This window comes from Mixophyes fleayi, chromosome 6 (genome assembly GCF_038048845.1).
Source record: "Mixophyes fleayi isolate aMixFle1 chromosome 6, aMixFle1.hap1, whole genome shotgun sequence".
Classification (NCBI taxonomy): domain Eukaryota; kingdom Metazoa; phylum Chordata; class Amphibia; order Anura; family Limnodynastidae; genus Mixophyes; species Mixophyes fleayi.
Window position 1 is genome coordinate 66,012,693 of NC_134407.1, and position 20,731 is coordinate 66,033,423.

The window sequence follows — 20,731 nt, forward strand, 5'->3', positions numbered from 1 at the left end:
ATTGATGTTCTGCTATCAGAGGACAGTGTCTTCTCAGATGACCTTCCTTCCCACAGTTATAACAATTGCTTGGTTTCCTATAGCATTGTATCTCAAATGTGATTTTATACTGTGCTACTTCTACTGCCATTAATTTAGTTTTTGAGGTGACGTTCTCTATCATGCTCTACAGATGCCCACAATATTTTCATTGTTACTCTTGTCCATTTGGACAATGACATTTAAAACATTTTAAAAGATTTCAACATCCCATCTATTAATATTGCAACAGCAACTTCACTGTGATGTACATTGGTTTCGATACCCGCTATCCTCGCATACTTAAACTAAAAATCTATTCTATTCTGAAAAAGCCGGGAAAGGCAATAGACAGCTGTTGCTTGATTTTTTTGATGTTATCCTGATTAACCCTATCTGGGAGAGTCACATTGTTAAATTAACGATGTGACTCTCCCAGATATGGTTAATCAAGAAGTGAGGTCTGTTATCTTAGGGAGACACGCCCTTAACAAGCCATGTCAATCCTTATTAATAGGTTAATATGTATTTACTAAGTCTCTAAAAAAAACTGTAAACATCCAGGTAGAGTAGGTTTAGAATAAGAATTAGTAGTAGTATGGTTAGTATAAGATATTTAGCAAGGATTAGAAATAGATTTACAGTCTTTTATTAGTCTCTACCTTTCAATTGTTACTTTCCAAATGCCATTTTTCTAAACATTTGTTTTGTACTATTCTCTTATTACTGGAACGCAATATATTTATCTTGTGTCCAACAGTGACTAAAATAACCTGATCAATATACCAAGTTTATGAAAACAGCTTTTAATAATTTTGTGTCATCTGGGACCTTCCTGCCTAAGTACCATATTTTGACAACATAATAAATAACGCTGTCCCTGCCAATGCCTTCTACTTCTTTCTAGGTTGTCCGGTTCCCATTCTATTTTGTCACCTAAACTTGAGTACACATAGTTGACAGACTAGGCTGGATTTTAACAATCTCCATTTTAGAGCATTGCTGGTAATTTCCACACAGGACAATCACCCTAACAAAAACCCAATACTAGCACCAACTAGGCTGTGCATCTGCCATGGAGCCAAGGAGTCTAAGATGTGTTCTATCCTTGATTATCTTGGAATTATTTTAATTTTCAAAATAACCACCATGCTAATTTCATTGGCTCACCATAGCCACGATCCTCTGATTACGACTTCATAACCTGAACCAAAGAGAACTCCTCTGGTTACTTACATTAATCCTCGGTAACCCATTCCCTTAATTATGTGGTTAACAATCTAACTTTACACCAGTTTTTTTAAAATAACTCCTCAAAAAGAGCAAACCTTTCCAACAATTCTTCACTAGGGCTGGCAATACAATGATAATCGAATACCCCTAAATAAAATAATCAGCATGCAGTATCAGAGCTCCTTAGATGGACATCGGCTGCATCAGTAGACATTTAACAGATGATGATAGACCAAGAACATCATGTAAAATGGTGGAAGATGGAGTTGTCCTCTTTTGTAGCTACCCGGAAGAAGCCATCAGTGGCATCAATCGCATGTCCACTCGTATCCTCAACCTCATACTTTCGTATTCTACCATTTCCTTTAATTAGTAATATCAATCACAATTATTATGAACTCATGACTCCATTGTTAGAAAGTGGATTGGCTAACCACTAAGGCAACGTTCATTTGGAAATATCAATACATTCTAGAAACTAGAGTGAGTGGTGTAACAATGCAGCATGTATGCAACAGATGTAAGAGCTACATAATAGTACTCTTCCTTATTACCCAAAAATATATGGCAGCTACAATCTGAAGAGGTAGCTTACTGGTTAGCACTTTGATCTCACAACACTGGGGTCATTTGTTGAAATACCAAACATCTATGTGTAGCTTGCAGCGATGAATCATTAAGGAAACGAGCACTACAGAAGCTTTGGCCAAACCAGGCTTTTTTTTAAAAAAAAAAATGCAAGGTGTACAATTAGGATACTATTTAGTAAAGGAATGGTTTGTTTTTATGTTACACACAAACACGTGTTAGCTTGATTTTTACATTGTCATTGAAATGTGATCTACTACATGCTCTACCACAATGAGAAATCTGTAATCCTATTTTAGATGTATCTCACCCTCCAATGCAACTTTGTTAGGTCAAGGTGCATTTTGATTTTATTACAATGTTTTACTTTCAAAATGGAAGATGCCCCACAGATCACATTCACATTATTATGTGCATCCATATGAATGGCCTAAGACTCAGAGGGGGTGGGTTGATTTTTAGGGCTCTTTCTTGGACTAAAATGCAACATTGTCTTGAATTCTTGCTTGTTCTCCATCTATGGCTTGTATGTGTTATCTAATCAGCTTTACAAAAAATCAATGCAGATCACAGTCGAGCAGCACAGTGGTTTAGTCGCTCAGACTACTACCTTACTTCACTGTGGTCATGAGTTCAATTCACAACCATTTCATTATATGTGTGGACTTTGTATGCTCTCTTCCATGTTTGTGTGGGTTTACTTTGACATTTGAAGTTGATGTACGCTATGTTTTTGTCATATTTTAATGTGAACTCATATTTAGCATTTACATACCCCTTCAATGCCAGATGGTTTTGTGAAGGTTTTAATTTGGTTTGTCATTTGGCATATACCTTCCTTAATGATTCTCGGCCCCAGGGCACCTTATGTGTATAATATTACTATGAATGGACTGCCTTTTGGAGGGGGGGTATTATTGTGAAATGCAATTAGCATCTGCCAACCTTACCTTGTTTTCTTCATCTCCTATTGTATGCCTTATCTTTGTGGAGTTAGTGTTCTCCCCATGTGTTTTTTTTAATCTCCTCCCTCAACTCCATTTGACTTCATCAAAGTGTGTGTGTGTATGTTGTTAGACTGTAAGCTCTATTGGCTCAGGGACTGTGTTCTCTGTACAGCACCTCACAGTTTCTGGTTCCATCATAAATAAAAAAATGATGAAATAAAGTAAGATGTAGTACAAAGGGACCAATGTAAATTAAATATTAAGGTATGTTCTAAATGTCCAGCCATTATTGGTTAAAATAACCTTGATACTATTCTTGTAATTCAATTACAAAAGACGCAACCAATTTTGTTTTTCAAATAATTTTTAAAAGTGTAATTTAAAAAAAATCCAGTAGAAATATTTGAATTAACTTTAAATTTTGGCTCAAAGGATTAATTTACATTGCATTTCTAATCAAGAGACAGATTTATATTTTGGGTAGGGCACCTCCTTAAAAAATAAAGTTTGAAACTATTCCTAAAAATAAAGTAAATGTTTAGATTAGCTTTTTATCCGATTAACAGAGAACTTACATCTTACTATCTCTTCCCTGAGCTGCGCCAAAAGCTGGGGATGGCGGCGGCGCAGATCACTCCAGCGCACCTGCGCCTTCGGTGAAAACGGCCAGATATTGCGGCGCACCCTCTGGTACGCACACAATTTAAGTTCATTAGAGATGTACTGACCAGAGGGCATGCTGTTCATGCCCTTTGTCAGCACCCTTAGTTCTCTCCATGCAAATGTGGACAACATCATTTTCTCCACAATATACTCTCCAATATTCTGCTCTCTGATTGGTGAGCACGTGTGGGCAACCTCACGTAACACACTAATCTTTTCTACACCTGTGTGAAAAATGTCTGCCTGTCATTCATTCATCATATCCTAGCAAAGAGGGGGCGGATTGATGGGAAATGTTCTCTGCTATTCACAATTACTGGCACTTTATAACAGGAACCTTTAATTGCAAGCAACTGATAGCAGACACTAGATTTATAAGTCTGATAGTTTTTACATAGCTGAATTGTAAATGTAAGTGTAGAAATAAAGTGTAACTTTGAGATAACTACCACAAAAAGCAAACAGTAATTTACTTAGGCATATTTTAAACCATTTAAAACATAACTTTGTGATATGGTTTTGACAGGATTCAAATACATTTTTGGTACCCGATATATATATCATGAATCTGATCCTCCTATTCTCCTCACAAACTTATGTAGGAATTCAATTTTAGGCAACACATAGGGTATAGTGGTATTATTGACAGTGAGAGAGATTGGAGGCCAGTTGGTGACTTTGGGAAGAGGGACAAGAATGAGCTCTGTCTAGAACATGATTTGCCTTAGCTATCATTATGACATCCATGGGGTGAATGCAGAAAGACAGTGTTTTTCAACAGATAGGTCAGGGAAAGCATTGTACATTTGGGTGTCCTCAGAGTAGAGGTGGTATTGGAGGGCAAATCACCAAATTAGAACCCAAAATAAGAGATTTACAATATTAAAGTTCACAATTTAGCACTAAAAGGAGCCTTGTGACACCTCAATAGAGAGTGAGTGAAAGTGGAAGGGAGAATGTGCCAGAGGTGGCTACACTACAGGAGCAGTTAGAGAGGTAGGAAGTGACCACAGAGAGGACTGTGTCTAGATGGACAATGGAGTGAAGGATGTGTAGGAGAAGATGGTGTTAAACAGTATCCAAAGCAGCAGAGAGTTACAGGAGAATGAGTATTGCAAAAATAAAATTTTATTTATAAACACAATTACAGTAATCAAATGAAACACAATATGAAAACAAACTAAAAATACAAACTCCTTTTTAAAGTAAAAAATAATAACACATGCATGTTTGTTTAATCCCATTGGTTAGAAGTGTTGCAAGGCAGGTCATATGGGAACCCATAATGCCTATCTTCTTTCTCTGTTTAAAATAAAATAGAAAAAGCAATCAACCTTAGGCCATTTTGAAAAAGAAAATATTAGTTGACTGTGTACTTTGCACACACCTGTACTTTGAAACAGTAAAATCTAATATTTGTTGCCTTAACTGTAACACAGGTCCCCAAATACCTAAAAGGAATAACATTGTTAACTATATACTTACATGTTGCAAAAGGCAACACCACGTCGTGATCCTTCTGCATAAAATGAACCTCACAAAACCTCCTGGATTACTGAATATTTTTCAGGTGAGGCCGACATGTCCCAGCTAAGGCCTGGTAGTACATAAATGAAACACTTTAGTTTGGTTTATTTTAAACAAAACTCTACCATCATCATTTTATGCTATGGATTTAAAAGTCACATCTGATAATCTCAGCAGGGGCAGAGGCAGCCCCTACAGCACGATTTCAAATTTGCAGATTTAAAAGATAAACATTTTTGTAAGTCCAAACTATCTGGTACCTGAATTTGTATGTTTATAGAAATAAAACAGGCCTTTACTTTCAGCACAAGACAATTGTTTTTTAGGATGTCAGAGAATTGAAAAGGTGTGATATAAACCATATTTGAAATTCATTTTTACCTTGCAAATCAATGTTGAACCTGAAGTGGCCTGCTTCCACAGTTTCAGGAGGATTGAGGATCTTTTGGATAAACATGCAACATGAAAAAAATTCAAAAACCACATAAGAATTATTTTATTAGCTGTTAGATTGAAAAGCTTCACACCTCCCTCAAATAAAAATAAAATAAAACTTGATTTAAAATTTAAAAGACAAACAACACACATTAAAATGCACATTACATATGAATATAGAGATGCACTGGTATTGCGGAACATAAAATATCGCATAAACATGTAAAGTGTCTATAAAAGAGTATACCTGTCAATAAAAGTAAAAGACCACTGAACAAAGCCACAGCAGAAAAACACACTATAGAGTCCTAACCAACGTCAAGGGCTAGATTTACTAAGCTGCGGGTTTGAAAAAGTGGGGATGTTGCCTATAGCAACCAATCAGATTCTAGCTTTCATTTATTTAGTACCGTCTACAAAATGACAGCTAGAATCTGATTGGTTGCTATAGGCAACATCCCCACTTTTTCAAACCCGCAGCTTAGTAAATCTAGCCCCAAGTGTACGTGAAGCAGTCTTTTATAGTGGATTGTAATGAGTCAAGTATATGCAGGTGTTCTATCAGATGACGAGATCTGATGCTGGGTCTATGCAACGCTGGTTATGAAAATCTGTTGTTTTCTTTTATACTGATTAAAAATGTTTGCGTTTATTTATGAATGCATATTATTCCGATATGCATTCTTTTTTTAATTTTTAGAAAAAAAAACATGATCCTTTATGTCTGTTACTAAGAAGGTCTGTGCAATTGTTCATTTAATTATGGTCATTAACACTTTAGGATGCCACTAGTGCTGTGTTGTGGTGTGGTGTATGTTTGTCTCAGTCTGAAGTATGCCTTACTGGTTAGTGAAATAAGCTGCCAACGGCAGGGTTATGAGTTCAAATCCAGAATCATGCCTGTATCTGTATGGACTCTGTATATCCCCATGTTTCTGTGGATTTACTCCAATGTGTCACAGTAGTATATGGTTTTAGAGTATTGTACATATTTATGATTGCGAATTATTAGCCATTACATCCACATCTATGTTTATTTACATTTTTAAATTTCCCATGACACATTTTTCTTTATGGAGAGCAAGAGAATGTGAGTGTGTAATGCTTTATTGTTTATCCTTAAACCTTCATGTTAGCAGTAATGCATGTGTTGTGTTGGGAATTTCCATATCCAAATATTTAACCTGTGCATGTACCAAGGATTTGGGGCTCTAATATTTCTTTGTAGAATTGATAACAATAATATAATTGATTTATTGTTACATAAATTAAAAATATTAAAGTAAAAATGTTTGTTATGAGAGATGTTGATGCTCAGCTTTTCCTTCTAGTCTATTTCATGCACATACTGTTTCCACTTGCATGTTGGTTTAGGGGTTAGACAATCCACTTTTCATCAGTAGGTTCATGAGTTTGATTCCTGCTACATGTTGTGGAATATGACTAAATTGCATGTCGAAAATTGTGTGCAGCTACAACACAGAAAAGCAGCTGTTCAAAATAACTTGATTGCAAAGACATAGGAAATATCAACGGATGAAAGCTAAAAAAAAATCGAAGTGCCCAAAAAAAAAATAAAAAAAATTTGAAGTCTTATTATTATACATGACTGAATTTCCATATCCCAATTTTTACACTGTGCATGTACCAAGGATTTATGTCTATAATATTTCAAAGTATAATTATTGACATTAAGAAAAATTAAAAAAGAAGAAATATTGTTATGAGAGAAGTTGATGCTCAGCTTTTACTTCTAGTCTATTTCATGCACATATTGTTTCCACCTGCACGTTGACATAGTGGTTAATCCACCTTTTAACAGTGGAAACCTGAGTTAGACTCCTCACCAATGCACTTATCTCTCTGGAGTTTATATATAATTGCCATGTTCGTGTGGATTTCCTATTTGTCTCTTATGTAAGAGTACCCTTGGTTTAAGTTCGTACAATTTTGCATAAATTAAACTGGTTTTTACAAATATCAGCAACTAACTGTTCACACATCAGCCAATTTGCATTGCGATTTTTTTACAATTGTGGTTGTAACTAATTAGTGTCCATTGCTCTCAGAAAACTATCGAGCAGGGGAGGTTCTGTGGATGGACTGCTCATCTTCACTCCCCTCTCCATCCCCCTTAGTCCAGAACTGGCTAATGGTTAAGAAAAATAGACACAGGGGTTTGCCTAGGGAGGGGAAAAGACTGGAAATTTGACCGTAGAGATATGGAGCCATTTCAGGGGAGGTGGGGGTCGTTTTCATTCTGGGATTTCATTCATGAAAGGTGCAAGATCCGGTTTTGAGTTGTCGTTCTCTACTAGAGTCTAGATATGCAGCTGATAGAGATCCATGGGTCATCAAGTCTGGACAGCCAGGTGACTGTAACTCCTTAAGCTAGTGAGGTAAGGGACATGTGATGTGGTAAACCTGCCTGGCATTTATTTACTGTGTGTACATAATAATATAGTGTTGTTTTTATTACAATAAATGTATTACTTTACTTTCTAACTACATTTGCCTGAGTGACTATACGAATCCTAGAAGGTACTGAGTAGACTTCCCTGGCATAGTGAGGCACCCATGGGTGGCCGACCAGCGTGAAGTGGGTACCACTGGGCCAGAATACCCAGTATCTTCACATTGAGTTAAATAATTATTGTAATAAGTGTAGTTCAAATTATTTTAGCATAATTTATTTAAGCTGCAATACACTAAAACAGGGTTGTCCATGCGGCCCAGCACGCCTGTAAATGTGGCCCAGAAGGAGTTTTGGTTGTGGCAAGGGGGCAGCACTGTTAATGGAAAAAAAAAATCCTGCAAAAAAAGAAATGAAAATACTTACCTTGCGGTCACGCGGTCACGTCAGCTGGCGCTCCGGCTCCCTCCCTTGTCTCCTCCTCCATGCGGTGCTCGCAGTGAATGTGGGGCATGATGTCATCACGCCCAACATCCATTGCGGAGCGCAACACAGAGGAGTCACCCGTGCGAGAAGAACAATCAGCAGCACAGAATTGAAGGAAAGAAGAGAAGAGGACAGGAGAACAAGCCGATTAAAAGGTAAGTTAAGGGGGATTTTTTTTTATTATTTCAAGGGATGCTGACCAGTGAATAAAAGTCACCTGGTCCTGGAGCATCATGGACCTTATCTCCCAGCTACATACTTCTACTTGTAATACTAATGGGGCATTATATATTATTCTGTTTGGCCCATTATAAGTTGTTATCTCTTAACTAACATAGTGGTGTAATTAGCAAAACAGGTCACAATTTGGGGTCACAGTGATGTATATGTCAGGTACCGCAGGCCTGGTCAGGGCACCCTGATATACAATGCCTGGCTTAAATGCACTTTATTGATATTGCATCTAGGGATGTGCACCGCCCACTTTTGGTGTCTCGTGTTTTGTGTTTTGGATTCGGATTTTCTTGAGGTTTTGGGTTTGGATTTGTTTCGCAAAACACCTGACGAAAGGTTTTGGTTCGAATTTAAGGTTTTGGATTCGGATTTATTTTGAAAAACAGATAAAAAGTGTTAAAATCAAGTTTATTTTCACTCCTACGCTATTATTAACCTCAATAACATTCAATAACAATCATTTCCACTAATTCCCAGTCTATTCCGAACACCTTACACCTCACAATATTGTTTTTAGTCCAAAACGTTTCACCGAGGTAGCTTTCTGGACTGCATGGTGCAGTGGTCCCGGTACACAATTTGGTACCGGGGCCACAATACCTCCGCCTTCAAATGGTCTGAATTCCACTGCACAGCTGCCTGCTCCTACATCCTCTGTAGCATATACAGGGTGTAGTTCGAGCGTGTCAATACCTCTTGTTTTTGACGATGACAGGTCATTTTCATTAATTTATGTTTTGGCAGCAACAGTCAATGTTGTTTAATATCTGATACGCCTCTATCTGGACTGCATAGTGGAGTGGCCCCGGTACCCAATTTGGTACCGGGGCCACAATACTTCCTCCAACTTTCAAGTGTAGTGTTTATAATTTATAAAAACTACAGTAGTTATAGCACGTCAATAACTCTTGTTTTAGACGACCATGGTACAGAGCATTCATCATTGAGATCCCATTAAGTATGTGAAAGACAGACAGTGTCGAAGTGTTATTTGTTGACTTTGTTAACCAAAAAATTGTCCCTGTTGCAAATATTCGTGCAATGAAGAGTGACTTTTTCATTTAAAGGCTCAAGCTTTCAAGTCTAGTGTTTATAACTTATAAACACTACAGTAGTTCAAGCACGTCAATACCTCTTGTTTTAGATGACCATGGTACAGAGCATTCATCATTGAGATCCCATCAAGTATGTGAAAGACAGACAGGGTCGAAGTGTTATTTGTTGACTTTGTTAACAAAAAAACTGTCCCTGTTGCAAATATTCGTGCAATGAAGAGTGACTTTTTCATTTCCAGGCATGACAATGGGCTTTTTCATCCCAAGGACATCAGCTGTTTGCCCCCCTGGTGCCTCATTTACAATAACCACATCACCATCCTCATCATCAAGTTCCTCCACAGCACCAGCTACATCAATAGCCTCCTCCCGGTGTACAACATTGACACCTTGATTATCCAAATCTGGGTCTACACTGTGGGTGATCCTTCCAACATATGCAGAGGGTGTGCTGCAAATGCTGGATGGAGTCACCTCTTCCCGTACAGTGATGGAAAGGTCAGGCTTCACAACCACCAACACCCTTGGACTCGCCTTGGGGATTTGTGATGTCATCTGTTTAGAAGGCAGAGTTTTTTGCTGTTTTGTTGTTGTTGCTGACAGCATAACTCTCTTAAATTTTTTGTAGGGGGGGAGGAGGAGGGCTTAGATCCTTGGGTGAAGCTGGACCGCTAGTCATGAACACGGGCCAGGGCCTAAGCCGTTCCTTGCCACTACGTGTCGTAAATGGCATATTGCCAACTTTACGTTTCTCCTCAGATGATTTTAAGTTTCTCTTTTTGCTACTTTTTGAGAACTTGGGCTTTTTGGATTTTACATGCCCTGTACTAGGAGATTGGGCATCGGGCTTGCCAGACGACGTTGATGGCATTTCATCGTCTATGTCATGACTAGTGGCAGCAGCTTCAGCATTAGGAGGAAGTGGGTCTTGATCTTTCCCTACTTTATCCTCCAAATTTTTGTTTTCCATTATATGTAGCACAAGAGAGCGTACCCCTAAGCCACACACACTCGGCAAAGCCTTTAAAAATTATATGCAGCACAGGAGAGTACCACTGGACTTATACTGCTGAATCAGTGAACTTTGTAATATAGCAGTACCACTGGAATTATACTGCTGATTCAGTGAACTTTGTAATATAGCAGTACCACTGGAATTATACTGCTGAATCAGTGAACTTTGTAATATAGCAGTACCAATGGACTTATACTGCAGAATCAGTGAACTTTGTAATATAGCAGTACCAATGGACTTATACTGCAGAATCAGTGAACTTTGTAATATTGCAGTACCAATGGACTTATACTGCAGGATTGTTTTTGGATATTTTTTTTTAATTTCTTTTTTTTATAATTATTTTTATTTTATTTTTTTATAACTTTTTTTTACATTTTTTATAACTTGGGAATAATGGGGAAATAACAATGCCCTTAGAAGGACAGAGCACAGGACACAGCACCACTGGACTGAACAGGACACAGCACAGGACCCAGCAGCACCACTGAACTCAGAAGGACAGAGCACAGGACACAGCAGAACACAGCACAGCACAGCACAGAACTGAACAGCACAGCACAGCACAGCACAGCACAGCACAGCACGAGATATAGCAGGACAGAGGACCACCTAACACAACCTCCCTCTACCCTGATCAATGCCTGAGTTAAGATGGCGGCGGCTAGCGGGGAATTTATAGAATACGAGTATCGCGAGATCCAACAGCGGGATTATGACTCAGAGCCTCGGTTTCAGTTTTGCAATTGGCGGGAATACCCGGATCTGTCTCGGATCCGGCTCGGATCGGCAACGTTCGGGTGGGCTCGGATTTCAGATATCCGAGCCGGCTCATCTCTAATTGCATCGAAACAATACAAAAAGTAATTATAGTATAATAACTAGAGAGGATTTTTTGAACAGGGCGATTGAAAGGTAAGTATAGGGGGATTTGAAAAAAACTGATATTGATATATATATATATATATATATATCTCACTTTTTTTCTTATATATATGTTAACTATGTTTTCTATGGTTTTTTGGATGATCAGCTATCGTTATTGTTAGTGTATCTTATGTCCGGCCCAAACCAACTCATCGTCTTCCAATGTGGCCCAGGGAAGCTAAAAGGTTGGACACCCCTGCACTAAAAGATCATTTATTATAAGTGCCTCTTTATTTTAAATAAATACTACTTTTTGCTTTAAATGATTTGAATTTATTTTATTGTCTTAAATAAATTGTATAGCAGGTGAGGTTGAAATTAACTTCATATATTTTATACCAAATGTTTGCAAAAAATGGTTTATATTATAATTGTCTCTTTTTCACTCAAATTATTATCACAACAGGAGGTTAAACTTGATTTATAAACTCGATGTCTAACAGCTTAGATAAGTAGTTTGAAAACAAAAGTACAAATTTAAACAGCAAATTATATATATGGACCTGCTTAATAACTGGCTAGAAAATTAGAAGTGGTCTCTTACACTGTTCATCCAACCACGTAAAAGAAAATGTTCCTGATTGGCTGGCCGGCTATTAAATAGGCATGTTCACTGGAGATTAACTCATTTTGTCCTTGGAAAAAGCCATTAGTAAAACGCGCGTCCGCGAGACCGCGCACCACTCGCTCCTAAATACAATACGCTTCCCTAACTTTAGACACTTTGCCAGTTAGGTAGGGAAAACTTTTATTAGTCAGCTCAGTCATGTTACTCAATGCTGGTTCATTGTGTCTGAGAGAGCACTAAAATAGAACATAACAGCAGAATTGTAGCAACCAGGGCTGCCAAGAGGAATTCAGGGCCCCGGTACAACAACTTCATGGGGCCCCCCTTAAAGCTGAGAATGAAAAAATTTTTGCAAACATTTGCGGCACCAACATATTTTGGTGCGGCTAAAAAAAAAAATATTTTTTTTTGGCGCCACTAAAAATTTGTATGGCCACGACCACAATTGTACGACCACACACACATGTGGGCGTGGTCATACAATTGGGGGCATGGCTATGAATTACTTGGCGTGCCCAGGAAACCCTCTTACAGAAAAAAAACTTGCATTGCTGTGTTACCAAAAATTGGGATTGTCCCACTAGAATCACAATATTTCTCACCCTCTCCTGCTCTGTCCTACCTGTTCTTCTCACTTTCACCAACTGTGGCTGCAGGTTTCCTTAGCTGCGGCTTGGCAGGAACCTGGAATGTTGGGGGTCCTATTTGTAAAAAAAATGGGTACTTTTAGAAAATTACAGCCAGCACCAGCGTTAAATCAATAGCACCCACGATTAACAATTAGGCCTTCCTCCAGCCCCAATATTAAAATAATAGGTTTATTTATTAAATGTGAATACTATTTCCCTCCCTACAAACAGCCCCAGCAATAAATTAATAGTATTTACATTTCAGAAATATACCTATTCCCCGCAACCATCACTGCCATTAAATAATTCATAGGCACATTTAATAAAGACCTCAATGTCCCCCACATTCAGTAGCCCCCAAACCACCCCATCTTAAACTCTTTCATCACTGTGCCATGCTGCCCCTGTTCTCCATCACTGTGCCCTCCTACCCCCCCACTCCATCACTGTTCCATCCTGCCTCCCCACTCCATCACTGTGCCATCCTGCCCCCCCCCACTCCATCACTGTGCCATGCTGCCCCTGCTCTCCATCACTGTGCCATCTTGTTCCCCCTCTCCATCACTCTGTGCCTTTCTGCTGCCCCCCCCTTTTTCCCTCATACTGTGCCTCTCTCTCCCCCTTTTTCCTCATGCTGTGCCTCTCTGTACCCCTCTTTTTCTTAATACTGCGCCTCTCTCTACCCCCTTTTTCTTAATACTGCGCCTCTCTGTACTCCTCTTTTTCTCAATACGTGTGCCTCTCTGTACCCCTCTTTTTCTTAATACTGTGCCTCTCTGTACCCCTCTTTTTCTCAATACGTGTGCCTCTCTGTACCCCTCTTTTTCTCAATACGTGTGCCTCTCTGTACCCCTATTTTTCTCAATACTGTGCCTCTCTGTACCCCTCTTTTTCTCAATACTGTGCCTCTCTGTACCCCTCTTTCTCAATACTGTGCCTCTCTGTACCCCTTTTTCTCAATACTGTGCCTCTCTGTACCCCTCTTTATCAATACTGTGCCTCTCTGTACCCCTCTTTTTCTCAATACTGTGCCTCTATGTACCCCTCTTTGTATCAATACTGTCCCTCTCTGTACCCCTCTTTTTCTTAATACTGTGCCTCTCTGTACCCCTCTTTTTCTTATTACTGTGCCTCTCTCTCCCCCCACCGTTGTTCCTCACACTGTGCCTTTTTTTTTTTTTACTTACATTAGTATTAGCTGTTTTCTTCTCTTCTCTTTTCTGTCTTCTGTCTTCGTTCTTCTGTCTTGGTCCTGTCTGCCCTGCTCCTCACTGACTGCTGGGCGTGACTTGATGACGCCACGCCCGGCAGTCAGCGTAAACAAAGCAGAGAGGAAGGAGGAGGGGCCGCCGGCGCCGCTATTTTGTAAGTACCCTTTTTTTTTTACAACGCTGCTCCCCCCCCACCAATGAAGGGGCGGAGCCCCGAACCGCGCGCAACCCCCCCCCCCCCCCGCGCAAAAAAACTAAAGGAAAAAAAAGTAAGTTTAAAAAAAAAAAAAAAACCTGAACAGTGAGAGCCCGGGCCGGGCCCCCTGGCATGCCCGGGCCCGGGTAATTAGTACCCGCTCCCCCCCCTCTCGGCGGCCCTGGTAGCAACTGGCTAGACTTGTTACAATATTGGGCAAAGTACTATGTGCCTAAATAAAAGGAAGGGAGTGTCAAATAATAGTCTAACATTTTAGTTGTTGAAGCTTTAATAAACCTATATATATAACATATATATATATATATATATATATATATATACCAATCTGATATACTATTTTAAAGTGCTTGTTAAGATTGCACTAATTATACTGCCTGGGTCATTGCTACATGGGCAGCAAAGAAAATAGTGATGGTTTATACCTATATGAAGGCATACTAAAGACAATATAGGAGCTCATTACAGCACATCAGCGGCGCGCCATAGCAGTGTGGAACTGCTATTTGTAACAGTCCCAGACATTTTCATTTTCTCATTCATTTTACTTATTTCAATTATTTTTGCTAATAAATTTAATCTATATCTATTAAGGAAATTATCGGGATTAACTGACAATGTTTTAATGCATACCAATAAAGCTTGTGTGCATGTTTTATTTAGTTTGGACCTCTGCGTGCCTCACAAATACTCATTTTCTTTTCTTCCTTCTTTTTTTTTCAATTAACTCAGTTTGTGTCTGCTGCTCCATTTGTCCAAAAGGTGTTTAAAAAAAAAAAAAAAAAACTTCATATGGATTTTTTTATATGAAAGATTTTAGGTATTAATTATGAACACAACATTGGATTACTGTCAGGATTCCTAGCATGAACTCCAGAGAGATTAAAAATGTAAGATTGAAGTGTCTTTATAAGGCAGAGATTCACAGGCAGAGAGTGGTTCAGTAAATGATAATGGCAACACAGTTCAAGGTAGCAGATACAACAGCAGGAATAACTCAGGAAGAGACAATTGGTAAAACAGTTCATAAAGAAAGTAATGAGTAGCCTGACAGCAGACCTAGCTCACGGGTTGGAGAATCAGAGAAAACTGAAGACTCAGGATGTACCATGGTGTCAGGATACCTGCAGACTCAGGAGCATGAGGCAATGGTTGAATCACAGATGGCAGGATGTCTGGTTTACTCAGGATGCACAAGATACTGGATAAATCACAGAAGGCAGGAAACCTGGTTTATTCAGGAGGCATGGGGCACCAGATAATCACAATAGACAAGACTTGAGGTCTTGCCAGGAGGCACAAGACACTACATCGATCCATGGATGTCATGATAGAGGGGGGTCAAACAAGTCGAAGGGTCAAAAACCAGGAGAGAAACAAAGGGACCAGGGAATGAGCTGGAACATAGTCAAGAATGGAGCATTGATGTGGCTCAGATGATAAACAGCAAAGCCAAGGAACAAGCAGGTGTCAAAACCAGGAAGTCAGACTGGAACAGGACAGAGGATACTCTGGAGTATTAGCAACAGCAGGCAAGACAACAATGAACTGCCACAGATTACTGGGAGAGGTAGTCATATAAAGGCAGAGAAACAGGTGTGGGTGCTGATTAAGGAGAGAGGTTGACTCCTGCTAGTAAGGTGGAATGTACAGTGGTAGGACAGCAGTACCTCTGGTGGTAGGGAAGTGCTGCAGGCCAGATTCATATAATGGTAAATTGCAAGCACAGTTCTTAGCAGTCAAGAGCTGCAGGAGGCAAGTAGCATCCTCATGGAAGATGCTGCAGTGCAATTACAAATTATTGGGGCAAAAGTAGAATAAAGAATGTGGCCATATTATTTATGAATGTTATCCTCGTAGGCACAATTCAAATTAATTAAATAATTACTTTATAATGTAAATTAAGGAGGTAGAATTAAATCATTAGTAGTGGCCCAGTTCTGCACAGCATTGGGCTGGTCATCTCTAGGTGTGGGGTCCAATTGTTTGTTTAAGCCCCCCTAGAGGGTCAGGCTCTACTTTGAGTAGCACTGGGCATGTGTCAAATGTAAATATTTATTTATTTATTTATTTATCTTGTTTTGACAGGCAAGATAGCTCACACAGCAACATATCAACATTTTAATTAATAGTGGTGGTGGTTTGCCATATCATCAGCTATTTATATAGTGCCACTAATTCCACAGCACTGTACAAAGAACTCACTCACATCAGTCCCTGCCCCATTGGAGCTTATAGTCTAAATTCTCTAACATACATACAGACCAAGTAAGAATAAGGTAAATTTAATAGCAGCCAATTAACCTACTAGTATGTTTATGGAGTGTGAGAGGAAACATTCAAACTCCACACAGATAATGCCATGGTTGGTAATTGCGATTCTACAGCAAAGTGCCATTAGAAAATACAAAACGCCCCCCATTAAGTTATTGAAAACCTGATATCTGCCGGCTAAGAACTGTTGAAAAAAGATCAACAAACAAAACCCCTAAAACTGTCCACTTTTTTAACTAATGTCAATAATCACACGACTCATAATGAAATCTTATTTTATTTTTACACTCCTTCACAAAACTAGGCACACCTGTGTGCCTACATAGTAATTTGCAAGGAATGCCCTCACTCCGTACAACTCCAAAACCAAATGGTTGGCGCAAACCTCTGCTTCTCCGCAAATGCCATAATTTTGCACTGTAAACCCATACACTTTGGCATAAATCATGTAATGCCTAAGAGGACTTTGCATGATGAATCAGTTATTTCACCTGTAGTAAACAGGACCATCGCTGCTACTAGTTAATCCTAGATGGTTGCTCTGACAAAATGTGATTGCTAACCACCATCTTCCCTATCTGTCACTTTGAAAATTCAAAATGAAGTGTGTGTAAATGGGTTGTTTGTTTAAGTAATATTGTGTGTTCCAGTTTTATTACCATTATCTGTACAACTTTGGACTATGGACATACACTATTTTGATGAATAGAGAAATGCCACCGTATCCTTAAATAAGCCCGGTGGCTTAGTCTTATGCATCCTGTTTATTACATCAGACTACAAAATGGTGAATTTTCTATCATCTACTAATTACTAAACCACAGGGTTCAGTAATTAGTAGATGACAATCAGGGCCGGACTGGGACTAAAAATCAGCCCTGGCAATTAAAGCACATAGGCCCACCTGTTGTGGGCTCCATGCACTATATTGTTGCACACTGATGCTGGCGCAGTGCGCGTTGCTGGTGCAGTACAATATGATGTAGTATGGGTGTGTGTGTGTGGGGGGTATTTATTTCTCCTAATGACCCTGAACATTACATTGTTAGCACCCCAATTACATCAATACATACCATGACAATACATTATTAGTACCCAAATTACAGCAATAAACAACCCCCCACACACACTCATACTACATCAGTCACCCCCACATTACAGCAACCAGTATCACCCCCACATTACAGCAACCGGCATCACCCCCCACATTACAGCGTCCAGCATGACCCCCCCACATTACAGCGTCCAGCATCACCCCCCACATTACAGCAACCAGCATCACCCCCACATTACAGCAACCGGCATCACCCCCACATTACAGCAACCAGCATCACCCCCCACATAACAGCGTCCAGCATGACCCCCCACATTACAGCATCCAGCGTGACCCCCCACATTACAGCAACCGGCATCACCCCCACATTATAGCAAAACCCTCTCCTACTTATTATCAATACTAAGCCCCAAACACACTACAACATTGCCACCAGCACGCCACCCCATACTACAGCAATACTACCAATTATACAGGCACCACTGTAGGAAACCAATGTTTTGCTTTTTTCAAATCTCCCACAAAATAGCAACAACAAACAGAACACTTACACACATATAGGTAACAGGTATCCTTTTCCCTCAATTAAATAGTAATGGCAGAATTTTCATGAGTCATTCCACATGAAATAAAACTCTAACATATATCGGAAAAAAACATAACTATTGAATGATCATTTGAACCCACACGGCCGCATTAAAAGTATTTCCATCTACAGCAAAATGTCAGAGAATTTTTTTTTTTTTACCACTGTAACTGGATATGCGTCTTTTTTGTTCATTTTAAATAACACAGTATATAAATTAAGGGGGATAGAGGAGGTGGGTGAGAGATAATTGTATGTGATCCATCAGTTTGATTAGATAGGAAACATTTAGATTATTTACCTGGAGATGTCTAACCCCTTGACTCACAGGCAGGACTGACAAGAGGAATTTTGGACCCCGATACAGCAACTTCTTTGGGCTCCCATCATATTCAACAATGAAAGATTTGCCTTTGGCAGAAGTTCATATGATGCCACACCGTAGTGTGCTCAGTTCATATTATGCCACATCGTAGTGCCCCATGGTCATATTATGCCACATAGTATTGCCCTCAATTCATATTTGGTCATGCAGAAGTGCCCACAAATCATATTATGACATAGTAGTGCCCCCAAATCATATTATGTCACAACGGTGCCTCCAAATCATATTATACCACAATAGTGCCCCCAAATAACATTATGCCATAGCAGTGCCCCCAAATCATTAGTAGTGCCCAGACAAAAACTCATTCACAAATAAAAATTGGTACAGCATATCAGATACTGAGTCCCAAGACCAGCTTAATACATTATTTACAATGCAAACAAAAATAGATATATTGACACAATCACAGATAAAAGTTATGAAAAGCAATGTTTTTTCCTCTTAATTAAAAATCTCTGTACAGATAAATATGCAACAAACATTACAGCGCAATAATGAGCAATACATAGTGTTAAACATTATTAGATACGCTGTAGTGTCCCCAGTTCAAGAAAGGATGGTTAAAAACACATTGCACATGAGAAAATATATGAACTTACCTGATTATGGCATCCTGTTTTCTGTTCTCCTACTGGGCGCTGGGCAAGGAGGGATCAGCAGATCTCAGCTCACACAGGAAGTTGGGAGCAGGAATAGAGGGCAGTGGTCGAATCAGAAATTTAGAAGTGGGGGTATGGAAAATATAAGTGAATGGAGTATGAAGGGTTGATTTTTTATTTTTTTTAACACTTGTCCCCTCTGCGCATTTCCATTCTTCATTACTACTTGTGTTTTATGATGGCTGCATCCCTGACATTCCCATTCTTAAGATGTCTCTCCCTTTACACTTTCTTTTACCTATGTCCCTGCACCATCTTCTCCTTTTTCCGTCTCACTTAACCCCCTGCACCACCTACTCCCCTGGCTTTCTCACACGTCTTCCTGCACTGTCTACCTCCCTGGCACTCACACGTCTTCCTGCACCCTCTACCCCCTGGCTCTCTCATCCCTCTTCCTGCACCCTCTACCCCCGTGGCTCTCTCACCCCTCTTCCTGCACCCCCTACCTCCCTGGCTCTCTCACCCCTCTTCCTGCACCCCCTACCTCCTTGGCTCTCTCACATGTCTTCCTGCACTGTCTACCCCCCTGGCACTCACACGTCTTCCTGCACCCTCTACCCCCCGGCTCTCTCACCCCTCTTCCTGCACCTCCTACCACCCTGGCTTTCTCACCCCCTCTCCCAGCACCCCCTTCCCCCTGGTTCTCTCACCCCCTCTCCCAGCACCCCCTTCCCCTTTGGCTCTCTCATCCCCTCTCCCAGCACCCCCTTCCCCTTTGTCTCTCTCACCCACTCTCCCAGCACCCCTTCAGCTCTCTCACCCCCTCTCTCAGCAAACCCTTCCCCTTTGGCTCTCTCACCCCCTCTCCCAGCACCCCCTTCCCCTTTGGCTCTCTCATACCCTCTCCCAGCACCCCCTTCCCCTTTGGCTCTCTCACCCCCTCTCACTTCCCCTTTGGCTCTCTCACCCCCTCGCACTTCCCCTTTAGCTCTCTCACCCCTTTTCCCAACATTCCCTACTCCTTGGCTCTCTCACCCCCTCTCCCAGCACCCCCTTCCCCTTTGGCTCCCTCACCCCCTCTCCCAGCACCCCCTTCCCCTTTGGCTCTCTCACTCCCTTTCCCAGCACTCCCTACCCCTTGGCTCCCTCACCCCCTCTCCCAGCACCCCCTTCCTCTTTGGCTCTCTCACCCCCTCTCCCAGCACCTCCTTCCCCTTTCGGCTCTCTCACCCCCTTTCCCAGCACTCCCTACCCCTTGGCTCCCTCACCCCCTCTCCCAGCACCCCCTTCCCCTTTGGCTCTCTCATCCACTCTCCCAGCACTCCCTACCCCTTGGCTCTCTTACACTCTTGCCCCCCCCTGCGAGAATGACGGCACCCCCATGACCCCCCTCCCCCAAAGAAAATCGTGACACCCCCGCAAAAATCGTGGCACCCCCGTGAGCCCCCAAAAATTGCGGCACCCCCGCGACCCCCCGAAAATCGCGGGACCACCCGCGCGAAAATCGCAGCACCCTGCAACCCCCCCGGGCACAAAAATCTCGGCACCCCCGCGACCTTCCCCTTCAGTAAAAAAGAAAACAGTAAACTCACAGCATACAGCATAGCACAGCTTAACGGTGGAGGGAGCTAAGGAGCGCGCAACAGAGGTGACTGGTTCCCGGGGAG